Source organism: Mizuhopecten yessoensis, unplaced genomic scaffold (assembly GCF_002113885.1).
Source record: "Mizuhopecten yessoensis strain PY_sf001 unplaced genomic scaffold, ASM211388v2 scaffold10821, whole genome shotgun sequence".
Lineage (NCBI taxonomy): Eukaryota > Metazoa > Mollusca > Bivalvia > Pectinida > Pectinidae > Mizuhopecten > Mizuhopecten yessoensis.
This window is the reverse complement of record NW_018408738.1, coordinates 1,531,915-1,555,488: the sequence shown is the minus strand read 5'-3', so window position 1 is coordinate 1,555,488 and position 23,574 is coordinate 1,531,915. Positions and strand designations below refer to the sequence as shown.

Sequence of the window (23,574 nt, the reverse complement as noted above, 5' to 3'; positions counted from 1 at the left end):
AAATTTACAATTTAGGTAAAGCCCCTGATGATCTTGCTTTCCATGCAGAGAAAATGTCTGGAGGAGAAGATTTTTGAAATATTGGTTAATTTTCCCTTTGGGGCCCCACCCTGGCCCCAGGGGTTGGGGTAAGAATCTCAATTGATTACAATTTGAAACTATCTTCCTAAAAGGATGATTCTCACCAAGTAAAAATAATTTCCTACAAAAAGCTGTCAAAATATACCCAAAAGTGTTATTTCCCTATATAAACTATAGTAAACTTTACCCCCTCCCCAAGGGAGACGGAATAGCTGGGGGGGGAGGGTCCTGAAATTTACAATGTAAGTTGACACCCTGATGATCTTTCTTTCCATGCAGAGAAAATGACTGTAGTACCTCTGAGTCTGGAGAAGAAGATTTTTGAAATATTGGTTAATTTTCCCTTTGGGGCCCCGCCCTGGCCCCAGGGGTTTGGGTAGCGATCTCAATTTTACAATTTGAAACTATTTTCCTCCAAGGATGATTCTCACCAAGTAAAAATAATTTCCTACAGAAAGTTGTCAAAATATACCCAAACAAGAGCTGGCCCATGGGCCTTAACGGTCATCTGACATCCGATTCAAATTAGGACTGTCATCCAGGGGCCAATTCATACTTTTCGTCGGTCCGAGTGGCGTTGCTGCATCGTCCATTAATTTTTCCTTGTGAACACAATAACTTCAGTAAATATGTTCTGTTCTGTTCTTGATTAAAAGAAACAAGTAAAAGCGTAAATCACTGATTTATTAAATAAGGCACAAAATTTTAATAGCAATAATTTACATTTATTCTTGTGTAATGTCAATCAACATCACAGGGACAAATAATAATATGACAAAGGGCAATAACTCTGCAGGTTACCTTCAAATAATTAACGGACAAAGTTTCATTGAACTCTGTCAACATTTATTCAAGTTATCGTGTTTACAAGGTCCAATAATAATATTATTACAAAGGGCAATAACTCTGTAAGTTACAGTCAAATAATGCCGAGTTTCGAACTCCTCCGAGATCTTATTGATATAAGGCTACATACAAACTTGGTTGATATTTACTCAAGGTATCGTGAACACAAGGTCCAATACAAAATAGTGTAATAATATCATTACAAAGGGCAATAACTCTGTAAGTTACTGTCGAATAATTCCCATTTAGAGTCCGGGATCTTATTGATATATGGCTGCATACAAAGTTTCATCAAACTCGGTTAACATTTACTCAAGTTCTCGTGTTCTCGTATGTTCGGTTTGGACAGGGAGTAGTTTCGTATTTGCGTGGGGCATTTTAAACTTTCCTTTGGGAGTTAAAGAACTGGTAGTTGCAGATCATTTGCATAATAATTGGACATGGTAAGTATTGTTTTTGATATAAAAAGTCTTTTTAGTGTGGTGATCTAAGAATGCAAAAACCTTGAATTCTTAAAAACCTTAACAAAGTACAATTGAGCTGTTTTGGCCCCTTGAATATGAAAAAAGGGGTTCAGTACAATAAATTTGCTAAGACTCCATATCAATGCCTTGATCAACCTTGTATAGTTGTCAACAGCCTCTTGACTGTGGTGATTTAACACTATCTGAAAAAAAACTTACTCAACATTTTTATTTTTTAAAGTGAAACGCTAATGTGGACACATAAAGCTGGTTGAATATAATATAATAAAAAAATAATGTCTTCTATTAGTTCAGATATATGGTTTGCTTTATAGCTTCAATGTGAGGAAATCACATGACTTCTAACGATTCAGTCAACAGAAAAATGGCGAAAAAAGTCATCATACCCGAACTGAGATAGGATAAAATTTGTATACAAATGTTTGTGAATTGCAATACTAGGTATAATAGACAGTAAAATCAGTTCTATTGCAACCAAATCAGTTTCCACAATGGAATAGGCTATGTATCATTATATGAAAGAAAGGAATGTTTCAGTTTGTCTTCAAAATGTGTCCGGGAGGTGCAGGTTTTTTTGGGCCATTTTTCCATGGACTGAATCATTAGAGGTCAGGTGATTTCCCGTATTGGAGGTCAAACAAACCAAATATCTGAACTTATAGCAGACAATCTCTTTTTCTTAGTTATAAAACACCTACCATGGTGCTAAATTGGAATTAGGTGCACAGATCATGATAATCATGTAATCCCATAACTGAAAAATTTCATTAAATATGCTCATATTATTTTATTGTTAATCCGCCAGCAGCTAGTAACTGAAGGACGTGGATCAACACAATAAAAGGACAAAAGTAGACAAATTATCAATGGTGTTTTTTTAAATAAATATCTGGAAGATAGTAATTCCAGATTTTTTCTTCACTTTAGAACTTTTAATTGGCTCAGCCACGGAATTAGATCTAAGTCCGTGGCTCGTGGCTCAGCTAATCTACTACAATATCATTGGTGCGAGGAGTCTACACAGTGTACATGTAGGTGTTACAATGTGACTCACTCCTAGCTAGCACAGTCAGGTCTCGCTTTATATCACAGTTCATTTATGATTCGAAGGATTTTGAGACAGGATCATGATTTATAGAGGTATACATGTAAGTACAGACTTTTGATTATCTTCATACCATTATACAAGTTCTACAGATGACCTGTCACCCAAGATATAATTTTATTACTGAAATCAGCTACCTGTGGAATCATCATCATCTCAGTATTTTTTCTCTGGTTATTTCATATATATATCAACTGGTCATTCAGGCCATTTCTATTAAGACAGGCAGACCAGCATATGAGGAATCCACAACACATAATCCAACATCCAAGTTCTATTGACAGGTTTAGGTTTATTTACAGGTTTATTTACAGTTGTACATTATATTACAATTTTACTTTCATAGTCAGAACAACACCTGAGAGGATCTGACATAGCTAACAATTCACAGTTAAGAATACTGGAAACAGCCCTTTATATTCTGTTTCCCAGACTTCCCCATCTACTCATGGCCATTTAGCTAGGTATACTCATGCATGCCTGTCTAGCAACAGTGACAAATCCCATGATGACCTTAAAGGTCAAACTTCCCTGTGAGCTTAGCCGTATGCAGCAAAGTCCCTCTCCCAGTAGTCTAACAGACATTTAAAATAGATGGCTGATCATTCCTTGATCATATATATATACCCTAACAAGTCCTACAGATGAACTGTCAGTCTGTCACCCAAGTTTTATTACTGAAAACAGCTACACTGTATATAGTTCTCAGTGTTCTGTTCAGGTTTACCATTGTAATTACATTTTCAAGATGAGTTAGCCCCAACTATAAAAGTGTGGGTATTTTAACTGTTATCCCTCAGTCGATCTTTCCTATGTATGGTATAACTAGTCATGATGAGCTTACTAAGAGTGGCATAAGGTCTGGACTGGTTCTTCAAATGTTTTTTTATCTGTTATCAATTATTAGTGGAAATAGCTGTACGAGTTACAAACCTGTACTGTTAGTTACATCAATCATGCATGATGCATGCAGACACCAACAGGTGAGAAATATAAGAAGCTAAAGTCATTACATTAAGTTGTGGTATATTAATCCACAATCTATTAGAATGTAACTTAACAGCTTGCGGTTCACCCCAATTTATACTGCTTGTGTGGATTAATTGTGATGCAGCACCAGGTCGCTGATCTGTAAAGATTTTATCATCTTCTGGAGTGTGCATGAATCAGAAACAGTGGGGGGAAACATATTTGTTAAGTATTTTGTATTTGGGACATATGGCATGGTATTTACTTCGGAGAATATGATAGAAAATTATACATTGGAATTCATGTCATATGCTGACATAGGAGCTTGTAGATCTTGGAGTGTTTTTTTAAACAGTACAGTTTAAGATTTACTTCAATTACACAACAAGATGCCTAAGGGCCTCAACTGTCAACAGAGTTATATTATACAGGTTGCTTAATTTCATTGTTGAGATGTGAAGTGGAAATCAGCATGTAGACAAATTGAAATACAATACTTAATTGTCATGTCACCAAAGGAAAAAAATAAATAAAAACTATGTAATTGAATTATTTTGCTATTCATAAAATAATAACAATATAATATCTTTATTGTCTTTATAGCCAATTTGAATGTGACAATTTTAAAATGTACCCTCTATGAAATGTTTATATTTACCTATATGAACTGGAGTAAACGTAACCCCCTCCTCAAGGGAGAACGGTTGGCCTTGAGGTAATATAATATATACAAGTTAGTTAATGCACCCAAGGACCTTTCCATCCATAAAGATTATTTCATTCACCCTTTGGGCACCTGCACCCATTCGGTCCCTAGGGAGGCAGGATATTATTTTCTTATACCATTTGGTTGCTTTTTTATCATAATTTTTCCAACCATTAAGTTGAATAATTTCTTGCTGAGAAGAGGCAAAATATACCCAAAGTGTAATTTCCCTAGATAAACTGGAGTAAATTTTACCTTCTCCCAAAGGGAGAGCAGATGACCCAGGGGTAATGAAGTTTACAATTTAGTTAAAGCTTGTAAGGACCTTTCGATCCATTTAAGGTATTTGATTCGAGTACCTCGAGCTAGCTCTGAGTCTGAGGAAGAACCTTTAACTATTTTCTTCATTTGGCCCCCAACACTCCAGCCCCTGGGGCAAGGACAGAATTTGTTTTCCACATATTATCTTATTGCCATCTCATCACAATTATTCCAACCAAGTTTGAATAATTTCCTGCTGAAAATGTACAAAATATACCCTAAAGTGTTCTTTCCCTATATGAACTATAGTAAACTTTACCCCCTCCCCAAGCGAGAACGGTTGGCCTTGAGGTAATAAAAGTTACAAAGGACCTGTTACAGGAACAAAAGAATTTTTTATTATGCAATGTTTTTTTTTACATATTTGAATTCATAATTTGCAGCAGATCCTACTTTAAATAATATAATATTATTTGATAGCGTAAAACATTGTTTTGATAGTTTTTTGGACAAAAAAGTGAACCCTGTCGTACACCTTTGGAAGGCGGCACTAAATAGTTCATAGCACAGGCCCTGGGGACCTTTTTGATTTTTTAAAATTATCTCATGGGTCGTGTCTCAGGGAGCTACAAATATAACCCAGTAATTATGGTTAAATTGCTTTGTGGGCAAAATTCTTTTGTTCCTGTAACAGGTCCTTTGATAACGCCCTTGATGATCTTTACATCCATGTAGAGAATTTGAATGTCGTACATCTGAGTCTGAAGAGGAAGATTCTTGAAATATTGCTTAATTTTCCTTTTAGGCCCTTTTTTAAACGATAAAGTGTAAGATGTTCTTCAATTACACAAAAAGCAGTTGTTAAATGTTAAAACTCCAATTACAATAGAAACATTTTAAGAGATTTAACTCCACAAATCCTCAGTTATGAGTAATTAATATTTGTTTACATGCATGTAGCTTGTTCATGTAGAAAAATATATCTGCAGAAACTAATTATAATGCAACAATTTGTAAAGTAATCCGATATAATGTAGACAGGTAGGTCTTTTTGTAAAGTAATCCGATATAATGTAGACAGGTAGGTCTTTTTGTAAAGTAATCCGATATAATGTAGACAGGTAGGTCTTTTTGTAAAGTAATCCGATATAATGTAGACAGGTAGGTCTTTTTGTAAAGTAATCCGATATAATGTAGACAGGTAGGTCTTTTTGTAAAGTAATCCGATATAATGTAGACAGGTAGGTCTTTTTGTAAAGTAATCCGATATAATGTAGACAGGTAGGTCTTTTTGTAAAGTAATCCGATATAATGTAGACAGGTAGGTCTTTTTGTAAAGTAATCCGATATAATGTAGACAGGTAGGTCTTTTTGTTAAGTTATCCGATATAATTAATGTAGACAGGTAGGTCTTTTTGTTAAGTTATCCGATATAATTAATGTAGACAGGTAGGTCTTTTTGACAGTGGAGTTTACTGCATTAATGTAGGCATGGCTGCAGGAGTAATCTCCCTTCTTCTTTCTCATAGTTGTGAAGTCAGACAAGATGGCAAATTTACATTATTTTGTGTATTCTTGTCACCATTGATAAAGACCGAACAGTTTTCAACAGATATACTGTGATGGAGACTCACTGTTACATCATTTTATTTAGGTACAGTTTAGTAAGTATCATTTACCTAAAGTTATAAAGTGGTTCCATTGGTAGTTGGTTCAGACAGTATAATGACAATCTTCCTTCATCACATAATCATTTGACCATGCACTTATTTTTCCGATTCAGAAAAAGCCAACAGTTTCTAGAAATGTTGACATTGGTTTTAGATCATTAATGAACAAACCATTTGATGCGAACATTGTGATAATGCGCACACCTGTCAAAAGAGAGAAAGTGGTGCTTTGTGCTGATTATGAATATATTTAATTCCTGTTATTCAATGATGATTACAAAAACAAATATTATTCAAATACTAAACATGTTGTATAAATAAGTGAAGTGGTCAAGGAAACAAGGAAATTCAACATATCTGACATGTTTATAAAATAAAGGCACGTTACAAGTTATCATCCCCTGTCAATGGGACAAACTGTTGGAATATGACAAACAATATCATATATATCCAGTTATTACAGTGAAGATTAACTGAATATGGGGATATATACAAAAATCAAGAATTATATATATATCCAGTCTTAACGTGTAGACTAACTGAATATGAGGTTATACACAAATCAATAATTATATACACACAGGTATCCAGTCTTAAAGTGTAGACTAACTGAATATGAGGTTATACACAAATCAAGAATTATATACACCGGTATTCAGTCATTTATGTAGACTAACTGAATATGAGGTTACATACAAATCAATAATTATACATATCCAGTCATTATAGTGTATACTAACTGAATATGAGGTTACATACAAATCAAGAATTATATATATCCAGTCATTATAGTGTATACTAATAACTGAATATGAGGTTACATGCAAATCAAGAATTATGTATATTCAGTCATCATTGTGTAGACTAACTGAATATGAGATTTCTTATGAGATTACAAGTTATGTGGATAATTTTACAGATGGACAATATGGGAAAGTAACTACAATATATACCCAAATACTGTGAAATCATAAATTTTCGTGGGACATTAAACTTTGTTTATTTCGTGGATAACAAAACATAAGACATATGAAAACATGAATTTGGTATGTTTAAGATAGAGGAAAATAAAAAATCGGCGAAATTTAATGCCCCTGAAACAGGCTTGTCCATGAAAACCACAAAATTTTAACCCCACGAAAAATCTATATGGGGGTATAATTGATCTCCTAAAGTGGCTTTTGACCCTCAAAATGTGAGAAGCTGTTATATAAATAGGTAAGGATTTGTGATTTACACCTGATTTTACCCCCAACTTTTATTTCTTGCAAAAACAATTAGCCTGATACTGTCCTTATACAAACAACCATAATATGCAAATAATATCAGTAAATTAATTGTTGTTGTACAGTAGCTGACTGAATACTCATATATATACAACAAGGTAGAATCAGGTAGAATACAAATCATAATACAGATCATATATATCATGATTATATTTTCTCCCATCTTTGAATTGTCTCCCATTTTTCCTGTTCAAGCTTTCTCTGTCACCCCTTAGGGTATAACAGACAGCTGCATACAGAGAGACAATAAGAAATGACGTCATAATCAGCTCCTGACAGAAAAGGTTGTGCACAAATCAGGATAGCAAACAAATTACAAATGCTTATCAAAGATTTGTTTTTTAACTGATTTCATACACATAGAATGTCACTTCGAAATCAAGCAGTAATCTGAAACTAAATATAGTGGCTGTATATAGTGGTGAAAATTGCCAAATACCGCAATCATTGGACAGGATTCGGCAGATGACTGCGAGTAACTCTAGGATAGCATTAGACTGCAGACCAACTTAAGTAGGTCCAGCTTAAAAACTATTACCATATTTTAAAACATACCTGGTAATTGGAAAGATGAGAGAAAATATATTATCCTGTACCTTAAGGGTGTGACAGAGAAATCTTCAGTCCTCAGGGTGAGTTTTAGTTGTCAATTACATACAGCTGAGCCTTGAGTTAGACAACAAAATAATTCACCACTCAGGTTTGAAATTTCTCTGCCATGCCTTTATGATACGGTAGAATCTATAAATCAAAGAACATGAACGGTCTAGTATTCAATCTAAAAACTAAAACTTGTACTTACCAGTGATTTGTGTAATCCCATCATCTACACCAGTAAATCCCAATTACAACACTTGCACTTTTATTAACACAATCTGCAACAAATAAAAAACAAAACAACATGAACTAAGACATCTGAAAACAAATAACAGTCCATTCAATCTATATTACATGTATCCACTCAACCTATCTCTCCCTGTATCCACTCCACCTATCTCTCCCTGTATCTACTCCACCTATTTCTCCCTGTATCCACTCAACCTATTTCTTCCTGTATCCACTCAACCTATCTCTCCCTGTATCCATTCAACCTATCTCTCCCAGTATCCACTCCACCTATTTCTTCCTGTATCCACTCAACCTATCTCTCCCTGTATCCACTCAACCTATTTCTACCAGGATCCACTAAACCTATCTCTCCCAGTATCCACTCCACCTATTTCTTCCTGTATCCACTCAACCTATCTCTCCCTGTATCCACTCAACCTATCTCTCCCTGTATCCACTCCACCTATTTCTTCCTGTATCCACTCAACCTATCTCTCCCTGTATTCACTCAACCTATCTCTCCTAGATCCACTCTACCTATCACTCACTTTCTCTCTCCACTCCACCTACATGTATCACTCCACCTATCTCCTTCTGTATCCACTCCATCTATTATCCATTTGCTATTTCTAGATTTGTAAATCAATCCAAAATTACATCCTGTACATAAAAGATGAGCATAGGCAAAAGTGAAAACTATTCAACCAAAAAGGCTCTCAAGGAGAAAAGTTGTTATTATTACCATTTGGTTATAGAACAGTAATGCAAGCTCAAAAAGATATTGGACATCCCTGAACATTAAAAAATAAGAAATGACATCACATAGACAGCAAGTAATGGCATAACAAGTCTGGACTAAATCTCAATGGATATCACATAGACAGCAAGTAATGGCATAACAAGTCTGGACTAAATCTCAATGACATCACATAGACAGCAAGTAATGGCATAACAAGTCTGGACTAAATCTCAATGACATCACATAGACAGCAAGTAATGGCATAACAAGTCTGGACTAAATCTCAATGACATCACATAGACAGCAAGTAATGGCATAACAAGTCTGGACTAAATCTCAATGACATCACATAGACAGCAAGTAATGGCATAACAAGTCTGGACTAAATCTCAATGACATCACATAGACAGCAAGTAATGGCATAACAAGTCTGGACTAAATCTCAATGACATCACATAGACAGCAAGTAATGGCATAACAAGTCTGGACTAAATCTCAATGACATCACATAGACAGCAAGTAATGGCATAACAAGTCTGGACTAAATCTCAATGACATCACATAGACAGCAAGTAATGGCATAACAAGTCTGGACTAAATCTCAATGACATCACATAGACAGCAAGTAATGGCATAACAAGTCTGGACTAAATCTCAATGACATCACATAGACAGCAAGTAATGGCATAACAAGTCTGGACTAAATCTCAATGACATCACATAGACAGCAAGTAATGGCATAACAAGTCTGGACTAAATCTCAATGACATCACATAGACAGCAAGTAATGGCATAACAAGTCTGGACTAAATCTCAATGACATCACATAGACAGCAAGTAATGGCATAACAAGTCTGGACTAAATCTCAATGGAAATCACATAGACAGCAAGTAATGGCATAACAAGTCTTGACTAAATCTCACTGGACAAGTGGATGGACATAAAAGTATAGTAGGGGATATAAAGTTGCACTGTCATGATTGTAGATATTAATTCAAGATCAAGTTATGTCCAAAGCTTTGACAGACAAGTGCACTATAGAATACAATTAGTCATTTGTTTAAATTATCTGGTGTTTTTTTATGCTACATTAACAAAATATTGAAATTGTTCACTTTCATAAAAAAAATATCTGATTGACACATTAACTGATCTGCTATATATATGTGCCCGATTTCTATTTGTTTCACACATTAAAATACCCATTCACCCATGAAGTCACATTTGAACCTTACCAAATCAAAGACTGGGCAAGTCCAAAAATGTTGGGGTGAATGAGTTCAAAATAACAGAAATCACAGGCAGCTTTAAATTCTTCTATCATTTTCTTGTCAAGCTAAAGGCGTTTTTCTTGTGACAATGTTTTTCTCAGAATGGAGAAGTTTTGTTATACAACTGTACATGTACCAACAGGTTTTCCTATGTACAGTGATTACCTCCCCTTAGCTTCTGTGTGACCATATAACTGTATGATAGTCACTTCTGTTGACCAGGTCCCCAAGGCATAGTCTTCTTAACTTCAGAAATGGTTTATGTAATAGCTAGCCATGCCAGATAAACAAAGCTTGCAAAACTTCATCAATGTTACAGTTTTTGGCAGTGGTATAGGATTCCTTTATTGTTAATAGTACAGATAATTCATTCTTAAATAATCAGTAGATTTTGTTTAGCACAAAACATTGTAATGTTACTTAAACTACTGGACCTTTTTTGTGTTACAATAAAAAAAACAATTCTAGCAATACCTAGAGCAATGCATATATATAGATAGGCATCATCATTACTAGATTAATGTGAAAATCAGTATTTAAAACTGGGTGTCATGGCAGCATGACCAACATATGAAATGTAAGGCTACAATTTGTATATGTAAGAATTACAAATGTACAATTAAGACATTTTCAGAAATCTGCAATAAAGAATGCAACAATTATATATATACAGTGAGTGAAGTGTCAATAGATATTAAGGTCACTCTGGCTTCTTACCTGCAGGTTTACTGCCTGTGGCTATAATATCAAAACATGTTTATACAAAACTCAATGTAAAGTACGATAATACCATGTACAGAAGTTCAATGTCAAATTGGGCGCCAATTTAAACCTGCAATTCAATGATACTGATTTTTTATAATTTAGCCTTTAAAAATCATACGGTACATCTAACTATATATGTGGGGCAGTAACTAGGTCAAATTCCAGCAAAACATAACATGTCACACACCACTTAAGCATCTCAACCTTACGTGTAAGTAGATCCTTAAATAAACTATAGCACTATTCAGTCTGTACTAGAGCTGTTGCTGCTGGTAGACAGATATCATTTACAGTAATATGTACCTGATTTGTATTGTAGACGTACATATAAACCTAATTTATTGCTCAGTGTATCTGTGTTTATATTGTACATGTATTATCTGTTTATATTTTTATACACCAGTAGTAGTGTTTCTACATGCATGCTATATGTGTGGGATCAATGACGTAATAAGGAAAGCACAACAAAACAACTAGCCAAAAGTTTGACACTGTTGTCCTACTTCTCTCAAAGCAACTGCTCTGTGTTATAGGGCACCATATATAAAAGAACACAACACTTTTTTTTTTGTATTTTATTCAGTCATGATTTGTTTTATATTTGCACAAATTAATTTTGCATTTATAGATTTTTCTTACTGATGGACTAAATTGTAAATTTACTTGAAACATACATGTACCAATTAGTGGCGTTAATCTGTTAAATATAGATTGTAGCATTGTTACCTTCATTATCATATTGTAATTCTGCATGGAAAATAGCAACTAAAACAGTAATCATAAGTTAGCAGAGTGGTTCTGTGTTTAGTGATGAACAGTTTAGTACAGTGTAACACACTCACACTGGCCCCATATAGAATAATTTTATGCAGCTTAATTATTGGACACTTGTGACATCATTGCTATGTTTTAATTGTACATGCACTGTATTACCTGAGTTATTTAAGCATTGAACTGTTTGTGTATGGTATTTATGATCTTTTTGAATGACACAGCTTTGCAAGCAAACAACATAATGCGTAGCGCGCATTATGAATTGTTTGCTTGCAAAGCTGTGTCATTCAAATAGATCATAAATACCATACAAAAACAGTTCAATACTTATATTTACGTTTTCTCTGCCTCTTATGTTCTTTTTTAACTTATAATTTATATTTAAAATTAAAAATGCCCGCCTTATCGACAGTCCACACAATTTCGTTCAATAGTTTGAACAGCGTATTGTCGCGTGCTGATTGGCAAACAAAGTAGTACTTTGAAATTTTAACAAACACTTCAATTTTATTCCACAATTTAGTATCAATACAATTGCGTATGAAATGTCTATAGGGTGATTTAAGTTTATCAATAGAACTCTGTGCTGAAAGTTAGATTTGAAATTGTTTCGATTTTTCCCCGGAACAAATTTTGCGCATGGACAAATACAGTGAACACCGTAAATCTGACCTTGCTCTCCACGAGGTAGTTATTTTTGGAAGTTAATTCAAACTTTTCTCTTTGGTCATTTTGTGAAAAATCCAGGCGTGAATTTATTTGTTGATTGTATGGGAACCTGACAACAGTCAGTAGATTCTATAACAGCGTCGTTATTTGACATGTCGTCAGAAACTGAGGACCTGTGGATGCGAGACGCGTGAAACTGATACTAAGCGTTTGAAGTGAGTGATCTTGCGACGGAGCACAGGTTCGTTACAAATGTCTGAAATGTTTATGTGTGCTGTGACTCATATCAGTAGGTCTGTAACATATGTGTCAGTAGGTCTATAGAATATGTGTATTTCAGACATTTCTAACGAACCCCTGTTGATCAGTGCAGTGTAACAGACGATATTTCTGATAAATTGCATGAGCGTTAAAATTGTTTCCATTGCCAGCATTGGTGATTTCAAACGATGTGCATTTTGTACGATATTGCAGACCTTCAGGTCTTGTTTTCGTTGTAATAAAAGTGTTTATTTTATTTTTTATTTTGCACATAAATTTACAATGACATTGTCAAATCTCACAATGCCCAGCGATATTTCAGCAGCCGTCATGTTTATTTATATTGGATATTGTAGTTCCGGTCAGTGTGGTATTAATATGCTAAGAATTGTGTCTCGTGATGCATGGTAATTAAAGTCCCATCAACGACACAGCTTTCAAAGAGGCTATATAGTGACAATGCCATGCAAATGTAAATATATGTGTGTACATCTCGGCAGTCAGTCAAAAAGAGAGAGAAACATGACAAATACAGGTAACAGTATACCTGTTAGACAAGCTATATTAGCCAATCAGAAAAGAGGAATCAACCCCTGTATATTTATACGGTTGAGTACACTCGATTTATAGGAAGTTTATTCACTGGTATCGTACGCGTGTTGGCATATATTGGTTAACCCTTTCACCCCTATGTAACTTCAGTAGACTCTGCCATGCATTGATATGGATGAGTCCATTATGGTCTACTGTGATGAAAGGGTTAAGGTGTCTGACAATCTATGATCACTATAGCCCTCCATCACTGGGTGGCGATGGTTTGAGGATAACATTGATGGGACATCGACAGTCAGTTATATATATTAATTGCTGCAGGTCAGTGTTTTTTTCTGTTATGTTAAATGTCAAGATGTAACAATAACACATTTAATTATTATACATATTGTAATTCTTTACACGAGGATTATAGGAACAGCCATTGGCTATGAGCTGATCAACTCAATGTTTATAGTTTTCAAGTTTGAAGTTTTATTCAAACTTTGGGCCATTCGGCCATTAGTATACAAAACATTTTTTAAACAAATCATGGACAATGTACAGAGGATGAAAACAATCATATTCCATTATAATACCCTTAATTTGTTTGCCTCATATATGAATTTTCCTAGTATACACAATTCTTTAATATTATGGACACTCAATAACTGGACGACTTTAAACACAGATGGTTTTTTTCCTATAATAGCTTTTGATAAAAGGAGATCTGAGATTTTGGAATTTAGAACAGACCAATAAAAAATGAAATTCATCCTCTAATTCAGAGGGGGAGTTACACTGTTTACAATATCTACGTTCTCTAGGTATATTATTATACCTTCCAACTTCTATAGCTAAAGAATGGGTATAGATGTACATATTCAAGTTAAACAAATGCGATATTTCTTTGGTATATATTTTGTGAGGTAAAATTGTAATGTTTCTCCAAAATCTATTATATGTTTATACAATAAACATTTTGGAGAGTTTTCGACTGTGGCCCTTAGGAATTGTATGCCTTGTAATAACAAATGTTGCTGAGAGATACATGGATTTAACCAAACATCACTAAGACCTAGATTATTTAATTCATCTCTTACTGCTATAGCCCAGTTGAAATCATTTCTACTACAACACTGTAATAAAAACCTATAGGAAGTTGATATAATACAATTTTCAGATTTTAATATCTTAAACCAATATTTTATCATTCTATTTTTTCTCATACAAACTAGAGGTAACGGTCCCAATTCAAGATATACCATGTTGTTATTGGCTGATTTCTTCACTTTTAGTAGTTTCTTACAAAAATGTAAATGTACATGTTCTATTTCTGGAGCTTTATGCATACACCAAATTTCACTTGCATAGAAAAGGATACTGCTTGCATATGTATCGAAAAGATGGAGCATAGTTTTTACATTTAAGTTTAATGATGAACACTTTGAAAATAATGCAAACATAGCTTTTCATCCTTGGCTAGCTAATTGTTTTTGTATAGATGTGAATTTATTGTTGTAATTTAAAATAACACCTAGGTAAGGAAATTGATCCACACATTCAACCTTACTTCCTTTGTAATACCATTTTTCATCATTATGCAAACTTCCACCTTCCTTCTACAATTTTTGTTTTTTCAGCATTTACAGTTAAATTCCATTCAGTACAATAATTTTCTAAATTATCAAGCATATCTTGGAGACCTTCTACAGTCCCGGAGAATAATACTAGATCATCAGCATAAAGCATCAGATATAAACTGAGTTCTTCAACCTCATAACTACCCTTGCAATTTTGTATAAAATATGATTCAAAATCATTTATATACATAGAAAAAAATATCGGTGACAGAATTTCACCTTGTAATAATCCAACCCTGTTAAGAAAAAAATCTGACAACTTTCCATCTAATCTAACACAAGATTTAACATGAGAGTACATAGACCTTACAACGTTTAATAGCTTTCCTCTTATACCAAGTTTTGATAGCTTATTCCATAAATTTATTCTATTTACCATATCAAATGCTTTACGAAAATCGACAAAGCAACAATACAATCTTTTCTTATTAATAAATGATTTGGATATAATAGAATGTAAACAAAATATAGCATCTACTGTACTAAGACCAGGTCTAAACCCAAATTGAGCATCAGTTATCATATGTTTCTGACCATTTTAAAAGTCTATTGTTTAAAACAGAAGTGAATAATTTTCCCAAACAACTTACAATACTAATACCTCTAAAATTGTTAGGGTCAGTTAGGTCACCCTTTTTATGTACCGATGTAATTACAGCAACTGCCCAATCAACAGGATAGAGACCAGAGTCCAATATATTGTTAAAAAGTTTACACAAAATAGGTAATAAAATATCCCTCCCGTTTATAGATGTGATCAGGGATACATTTTTTTCAACATATTATTCCTACAAAAAATGATATAACTACAAATTATGTTTTTATTGATGCATTTGCATGTAGCCAAAAAATCTTAACAACTAAAAGCAAGTATTCCTCTGATTTGCATCTTTGTTATGGGGCTGCAGTGGGTGGAGGAATGTAAAAAATAATACCAATGCATTCATCTAACTTGAAATACTCAATATATTTTATAGCTCACCTGGTCAGAAGGGCAGACCTCTGGGTCTGAGGAGTGGGGCCAAAAAGAATTTATAACTTGGACATTATCGAGATCCCCACCCTATAACCAAGTAAACAATTGTTGGGCATCAAGAGACACACATAATCTTGATATAAGAATTGACGCTGGGGTCTGGCCCCACCCCTAGGGACTTGATTTCTGAGCCATTACTTTGAAACAGTTCAGATCCCTACCCAATAACCATATATATATTTGATAGGCATACAGATATAAATACAGTCATTATCATATAATTGCCCGATGGGTCTGGCCCCGCTCCTTGGAACGTCATTCCTGCCCATTGCTGGGCAACAAGAGTCACTAACACAATCATGATATTAATATTGACTCTTGGTTCTGGCCCCACCCAAAGGGACTTCAAAGTTCCTGAGCCATAACTTTGAAATGGTTGAGATCCCTACCCCATAACCTTATAGAAATTTGATAGGCATAAAGACATGAACTCATGTATTTCAACATGGTATCTATCAATTAGTGCATACTTGCAAAAAACAATGTCACCTATTTTTAATATATCAGCTATGTGTTTATTGGTCAGTGCCTGCATTTTCAAACACCAAATTCTATGCTGGTTTTTACAACATTTTGAACAACGTAACATGACTGTATGTGTGTAACAATTTTCAAGAAGATATAGCCGATTACGATAGAGACCCATATATAGCATGAAACAGAATGTACTCTAGCTTTTGCATTATGGCAGCTTTAGAAATGCTTATTTCAGGAAGAATTAATAAATGGCTAAAATGTACCAGAGATACCAAAATTGAAATGCTATTACATAGTTTCTGATTCATGAGAGATACCTTGTCAAAAATTGTGCTGAGTATGATTCACCTAAAATGGCACCAGTGGCCAAATGACCAGATCTGGCTCATACACTGTAACTCATTTGATACCTGCAACATTTGAAAATATTTGATAGACCTAGATTAATTCCCACAATTGTAGCCTACTGTCCAAATATCTGTTATCATCAATCCTCTTGACTAATAGTTGATATGTCAGACAGACAGATAATGGATGCTGCATTATGGCATACACTTACATACCTTTTCAGCCAGTAAACTAAAAAGGAAAGGTCTTTATTGATAAGATAAGAGCTGATTTATGTTTTAAAGATAAACATAAAACTACCAAAGGCCCATTTTACACTTTTTGGGGAAAATCACCCCCACCCCTCTCACCTTCCCCCTTCCCCTATACAAAACATCAGTTTTCATGAAAATGAATTTCAAGACACTTTAGAGTAATCAGTTTGAAGGCAAAAGTGTGACTCTGCTTACCTACAGATGTACCTGTCAAAAAGAATTAATCATTCACTCCAGGTCAGGTCAGAATCTCCATGATCATACTTACATCTAGAACTGAATTTCCGATAAGGCCATGCAGCCACCATTACACGTACATAAATATTTAGACATTTCTGAGAAATCTAACTGCTTTTCCCAAGTCTTAATTCAGAACAATCTCCAGAATATTACCTATGATATTGTACACATACTATATTGATCTACACCGCTATAGTCAGAAAGTCTGCAATGCATCGCAAGCAGCCATATTGAAGTGACGTATTATGCACTGTGCAGACCTATGAGAAATCAGCGTTATTTCAGGTAGTGCAATTCAAGGACACACCAAATTAATTACTTGTTTTATGGATTTGCCTCCCAATTCTGCAAGAAAAGCATTTGTGTCTTTCTTTTTTCTTATACAAGGCCAAAGTTACATGAACATTTCAAGAGCAAATATCTGTTAAATTTTCCAAAAGAACAATCATTACTGCAAAATAGAGGTTCCCCAACGAGTGATGGTTGGTTATCATGTTTGTCTAACTCGAGTTAGTTAATTTTCAAACTGTATAAAGTTACAATTTGAAAATTAACTAAAGAGAGTAAGATAAACATGATAACCTACCATCACGAGTTTGGGGTCCTTTTTCTCCCATAATGTTTATATTTTATTTAAGCCACATGTTTCCCTTGAAAGTACACTCTGTCAGTGTCTGACGGGAAGAAACAATTGCCGTGAATCATGACATCACAATGGAAGATGATGTCGCAAAGCATTGTGACGTGACCTCATAATTAGCAATATTAACCAATATTCTTAACCTGGTCACTGAAGTGGAAAATATAGGTCAGAACCAGAATCCGAAGTTTCGCATGTGAAAGCATGCTTAGATACAATGTACATACATGTAAGCCATGCAACTTTAGTTGATGTGGAATAATTATAATAACTTGGAAACTGAGCTTAATCATTCTTCTGAACCCTTTCAACACTGTAGACCATAATGGACTCATCCATATCAATGTATGGTAGAGTCTACTAAAGTTACATAGGGGTGAAAGAGTCAGAAGTTAACCATTTCAACATAAATGTGCGAGAGTCGTTACCAAGAAGTTCAATACAACAATCCTTAAAGATTTAGTACAAATCCATTGCTATCCTAAGACATCTATTGACCAAATCCATGGTCATTTGGAAGTAACTGTTTAATTTCATGATCTTAAAATTCATAATTTCATGTGTTTAATCAAGTGATTAAAATGCATTAATTAAACAGCATTTCACATGTACAAAAAGCATGCACAGTATATACTACAAATTCCTGTACCAGATCATGACCCTCCAAACTTTATAAATACATTGGTGTACAGCAAAATGACAAGCATATAATAATAAGTGATATATTTACCTGTACATATTGTTTACAATTTGTGATCAGCCGACACCCGTTTTATGCTGTTTGAATTTATAATTAACATCCTGGATCATACAGTAAATTCAAAATAGCTCTGGTTAATCTTTTCTTTGTCCAACCTCTCAATGATTTAACAAATAACTTGTTGAGCAGGTTTATATCTTGATCACAGCAGCACATAACTTATTACCAGGGTACACAAAGGTGAAATTCTAAACTACTTTATTTGTTGCATTGCATGCATGAACTATTTCATGTTATTATACCTTCTGTTAAAATCTCTTAATCTGATTGGTTGAGAAAGATGTGAACATTTTCAATGTTACTTGCTCGTTTTACAAAGATAAAGAAGACAGGGTGACATTCCAAAAATATCACATGCGCCAAAGGTATGCGTATAGGTTCGTCCCAGTGCCTGGGTGTTATTCCAAAAATTGTTACATGCGCCAAACATATGTGTGCACGGTTCGTCCCAGTGCCAGGGTGTTATCAAATCACATTCATGGTTGGTTCATTCGACAACTGTTGAGATGAAGTCTTGGTTTATGTCAAATCAACACAAGGACCTTTAAAAATGGTGAAGTGGTGAAACACCTAAGCATGACACTCTGTATAATAAAAATAACAAGAGGCCCAAGGGCCTTAGCGGTCACCTGAGTTATATCATAGGTACTGGTAGCTTTATTTTATTGTTTAGATGTGATGTGGAAATCAGCATGTAAACTAAGTGAAATACAATACTTGTCATGTCATCAATGGATAAGAATTTGAAAATATTGGTAAATGTTCCCTTTGGGGCCCCGCCCTAGCCCCTGGGGATGGGGCAGGAATCCTAATTTTACAAAGTAAAACTCTCATTTACCCAAGATGATTCTGACTAAGTTTGAGCAATTTTCTGCTGAAAATGGATAAAATATATACCGAAAAGTGTTATTTCCCTATATAAACTATATTAAACGTTAACCCCTCCCCAAGGGAGAACGGATAGCTCGGGGTCCTGATATTTTCAATTTAAATAAAGCCCCTGATGATCTTTCTTTCCACGTAAAGAAAATCACTGTAGTACCTCTGAGTCTGGAGAAGAAGATTTTTGAAATATTGATTAATTTTCCCTTTGGGGCCCCGCCCTGGCCCCAGGGGTCGGGGTAGGAATCTCAATTTTACAATTTGAAACCATCTACCTCCAAGGATAATTCTCACCAAGTAAAAATAATTTCCTACAGAAAGTTGTCAAAATATACCCAAAAGTGTTATTTCCCTATATAAACTATAGTAAACTTTACCCCCTCCCCAAGGGAGAACGGATAGCTCGGGGGTCCTGAAATTTACAATTTAAGTAAAGCCCCTGATGATCTTTCTTTCCACGTAGAGAAAATCACTGTAGTACCTCTGAGTCTGGAGAAGAAGATTTTTGAAATATTGATTAATTTTCCCTTTGGGGCCCCGCCCTGGCCCCAGGGGTCGGGGTAGGAATCTCAATTTTACAATTTGAAACCATCTACCTCCAAGGATAATTCTCACCAAGTAAAAATAATTTCCTACAGAAAGTTGTCAAAATATACCCAAAAGTGTTATTTCCCTATATAAACTATAGTAAACTTTACCCCCTCCCCAAGGGAGAACGGATAGCTCGGGGGTCCTGAAATTTACAATTTAAGTAAAGCCCCTGATGATCTTTCTTTCCACGTAGAGAAAATCACTGTAGTACCTCTGAGTCTGGAGAAGAAGATTTTTGAAATATTGATTAATTTTCCCTTTGGGGCCCCGCCCTGGCCCCAGGGGTCGGGGTAGGAATCTCAATTTTACAATTTGAAACCATCTACCTCCAAGGATAATTCTCACCAAGTAAAAATAATTTCCTACAGAAAGTTGTCAAAATATACCCAAAAGTGTTATTTCCCTATATAAACTATAGTAAACTTTACCCCCTCCCCAAGGGAGAACGGATAGCTCGGGGGTCCTGAAATTTACAATTTAAGTAAAGCCCCTGATGATCTTTCTTTCCACGTAGAGAAAATCACTGTAGTACCTCTGAGTCTGGAGAAGAAGATTTTTGAAATATTGATTAATTTTCCCTTTGGGGCCCCGCCCTGGCCCCAGGGGTCGGGGTAGGAATCTCAATTTTACAATTTGAAACCATCTACCTCCAAGGATAATTCTCACCAAGTAAAAATAATTTCCTACAGAAAGTTGTCAAAATATACCCAAAAGTGTTATTTCCCTATATAAACTATAGTAAACTTTACCCCCTCCCCAAGGGAGAACGGATAGCTCGGGGGTCCTGAAATTTACAATTTAAGTAAAGCCCCTGATGATCTTTCTTTCCACGTAGAGAAAATCACTGTAGTACCTCTGAGTCTGGAGAAGAAGATTTTTGAAATATTGATTAATTTTCCCTTTGGGGCCCCGCCCTGGCCCCAGGGGTCGGGGTAGGAATCTCAATTTTACAATTTGAAACCATCTACCTCCAAGGATAATTCTCACCAAGTAAAAATAATTTCCTACAGAAAGTTGTCAAAATATACCCAAAAGTGTTATTTCCCTATATAAACTATAGTAAACTTTACCCCCTCCCCAAGGGAGAACGGATAGCTCGGGGGTCCTGAAATTTACAATTTAAGTAAAGCCCCTGATGATCTTTCTTTCCACGTAGAGAAAATCACTGTAGTACCTCTGAGTCTGGAGAAGAAGATTTTTGAAATATTGATTAATTTTCCCTTTGGGGCCCCGCCCTGGCCCCAGGGGTTGGGGTAGGAATCCCAATTTTACAATTTTGAAGCCTCATCTACCAAGGATGATTCTGACCAAGTTTGAAAAAAATCCATCCACTGGTTCTTGAGAAGAAGTTGAAAATGTAAAAGTTTACGCACGACGCACGACGGACGACGGACGATGGACGACGGACGACGACGGACGAAAAGCGATTGGAATAGGTCACTTGAGCAAAGCTCAGGTGACCTAAAAATCACATTCATGAGAGGGCGATATTGCATATTTTAACCCCTCGGGGTGAAAATATGCAATATCGCCCTCTCATGAATGTGATTTTTATATAATGTTCTACCTTTGTAATTGCACACATTGTTTGACATATGTATGAGGAAATGACTAGATACTTCTATGATGTATCATATCTGCTCTAGCCTCTACATTCTTTGAAGGATAACAGATATTATTCGGTTGAGGAATGAAGTCGGTAGGGTGAGGAAGGAAGTTTTTTTAAATAGTAAATGTGATCTTGACCTGTAACTGAAGATTAAAGGCAATAGAGTAATGACAAAGTTTTTCTGAAAATAGAAAAAGTGACCTTGACCTTTAACGCAGTAACCAAAAACGTGCACTTGTTCAAGGCATTGTCATACCAAACATTTGAATTTCATAAAATTCCGTCAAGTCGCTAGAGTGTCATGACAAAGAGTGTAACACGTACATACCTACATACCGGCTGAATCCTATATCCCCACAAACTTTTGTTGCGAGGGGATAATAATTATTCGGCATCAAGAAACCTCTATGTATTACAGTTGTGGGATCACATAATGTTACACGATGTGCAGTGTGCACGTGATGAGTGCACTTCATGAGTACTATACCCCTTATTCAGTTATAAATATAAAATGCTGTCAATGCGTAAATAGATTGGTTAAAGCGAGTTTTGCGAGGCTGTTATTGCCATGCCGATAGTCTGCAACATTGATCGATAATTACGTAATTTCAGTACTAAAACTGTGTATTCCAACAATCCAAAAGTTTGGGTAAGGAGGGTTCAAAGTATCACTAGACAGAACAAGAGACCCATGGGCCTTAACGGTCACCTGATATATTTATCCAGAGAGTTANTTTTAGCACACTGACTCCCTTGAGCCCCACCCTACAGCCCTTGGGGGTAGGGCTGGCTCAAAATTTTCAAAGTATCAAACTGTCAACTCAAGGTTATAATTCCAATCAAGTTATTAACATGTAATATTCAAAGTATCATTTGCCATTATAAACCATAATAAATTTTGCCCCCCCCTCCTTCCCCAGGGGGTAAACGTGAGACCCTAGGGTCATAAACCTTAAGACCCTTCCATTATGAAGAGTGTTTGATTCTACCATATCTGGGTCTTTGAGAAGATGTTTTTTTGAAATTTCAGTCAATTCAACCCTTTTTGGCCCCACCCATCAGCCCTGGGGGTTCAGTCAGGGCTTATATGTGCATACCATCAAACTGCTTCCCAATACTGATAATGCTAACCCAAATTGAATTACTTCCAATGGAAATTAAACAAATGTTGGTCCAAAATGTGATTTCTCTATATAAACTGTAGTAAAATTAACCCCCTCCCCAGGGGGAAACGTGAGACCCCAGGGTCAAGAAATTCCCAATTTTAGTAGAGCACCTTAAGACCCTTCCATCTATGAAGAGTGTTAGATTCTACCATATCTGGGTATTGAGAAGAAGATTTCTGAAATTTCAGTCAATTCGACCCTTTTTGGCCCCACTCAATAGCCCCGGGGGGTCAGTCAGGGGTCATATGTGCATACCATCAAACTGCTACCCAATACTGATAATGCTAACCTAAATTGAATTACCTCCAATGGAAATTAAACAAATGTTGGTCCAAAATGTGATTTCCCTGTATAAACTATAGTAAAGTTTACCCCCTCCCCAGAAGGAAACGTGAGACCCCAGGGTCAAGAAATTCACAACTTTGACAAAGCACCTTAAGACCCTTCCATCTATGAAGAGTGTTTTATTCTACCATATCTGGGTCTTGAGAAAAAGATTTTTAAAATTTCAGTCAATTTGACCCTTTTTGGCCCCACCCAATAGCCCCGGAGGGTCAGTCAGGGGTCATATGTGCATACCATCAAACCGCTACCCAATACTGATAATGCTGACCTAAATTTAATTACTTCCAATGGAAATTAAACAAATGTTGGTCCAAAATGTGATTTCCCTATATAAA

At 35.4% G+C, this 23,574-nt stretch overlaps 1 protein-coding gene across 3 annotated transcripts in view; it reads left to right on the top strand.

Annotated features, from left to right (window-relative positions):
* The first annotated feature begins 2,463 nt into the window (after positions 1–2,463).
* LOC110462673 overlaps positions 2,464–23,574 on the top strand; it is a 32,955-nt gene continuing 11,844 nt past the window's right edge. Inside the window, exon 1 of one of the 3 annotated variants that reach the window (XM_021516755.1) lies at positions 2,464–2,552. The gene's annotated coding sequence lies outside the window, so the exon portion shown is untranslated. Of the gene's footprint in view, positions 2,561–13,500; positions 13,591–23,574 lie in introns of those variants that run through there. The other 2 variants (XM_021516753.1, XM_021516752.1) reach the window with 2 other exon arrangements.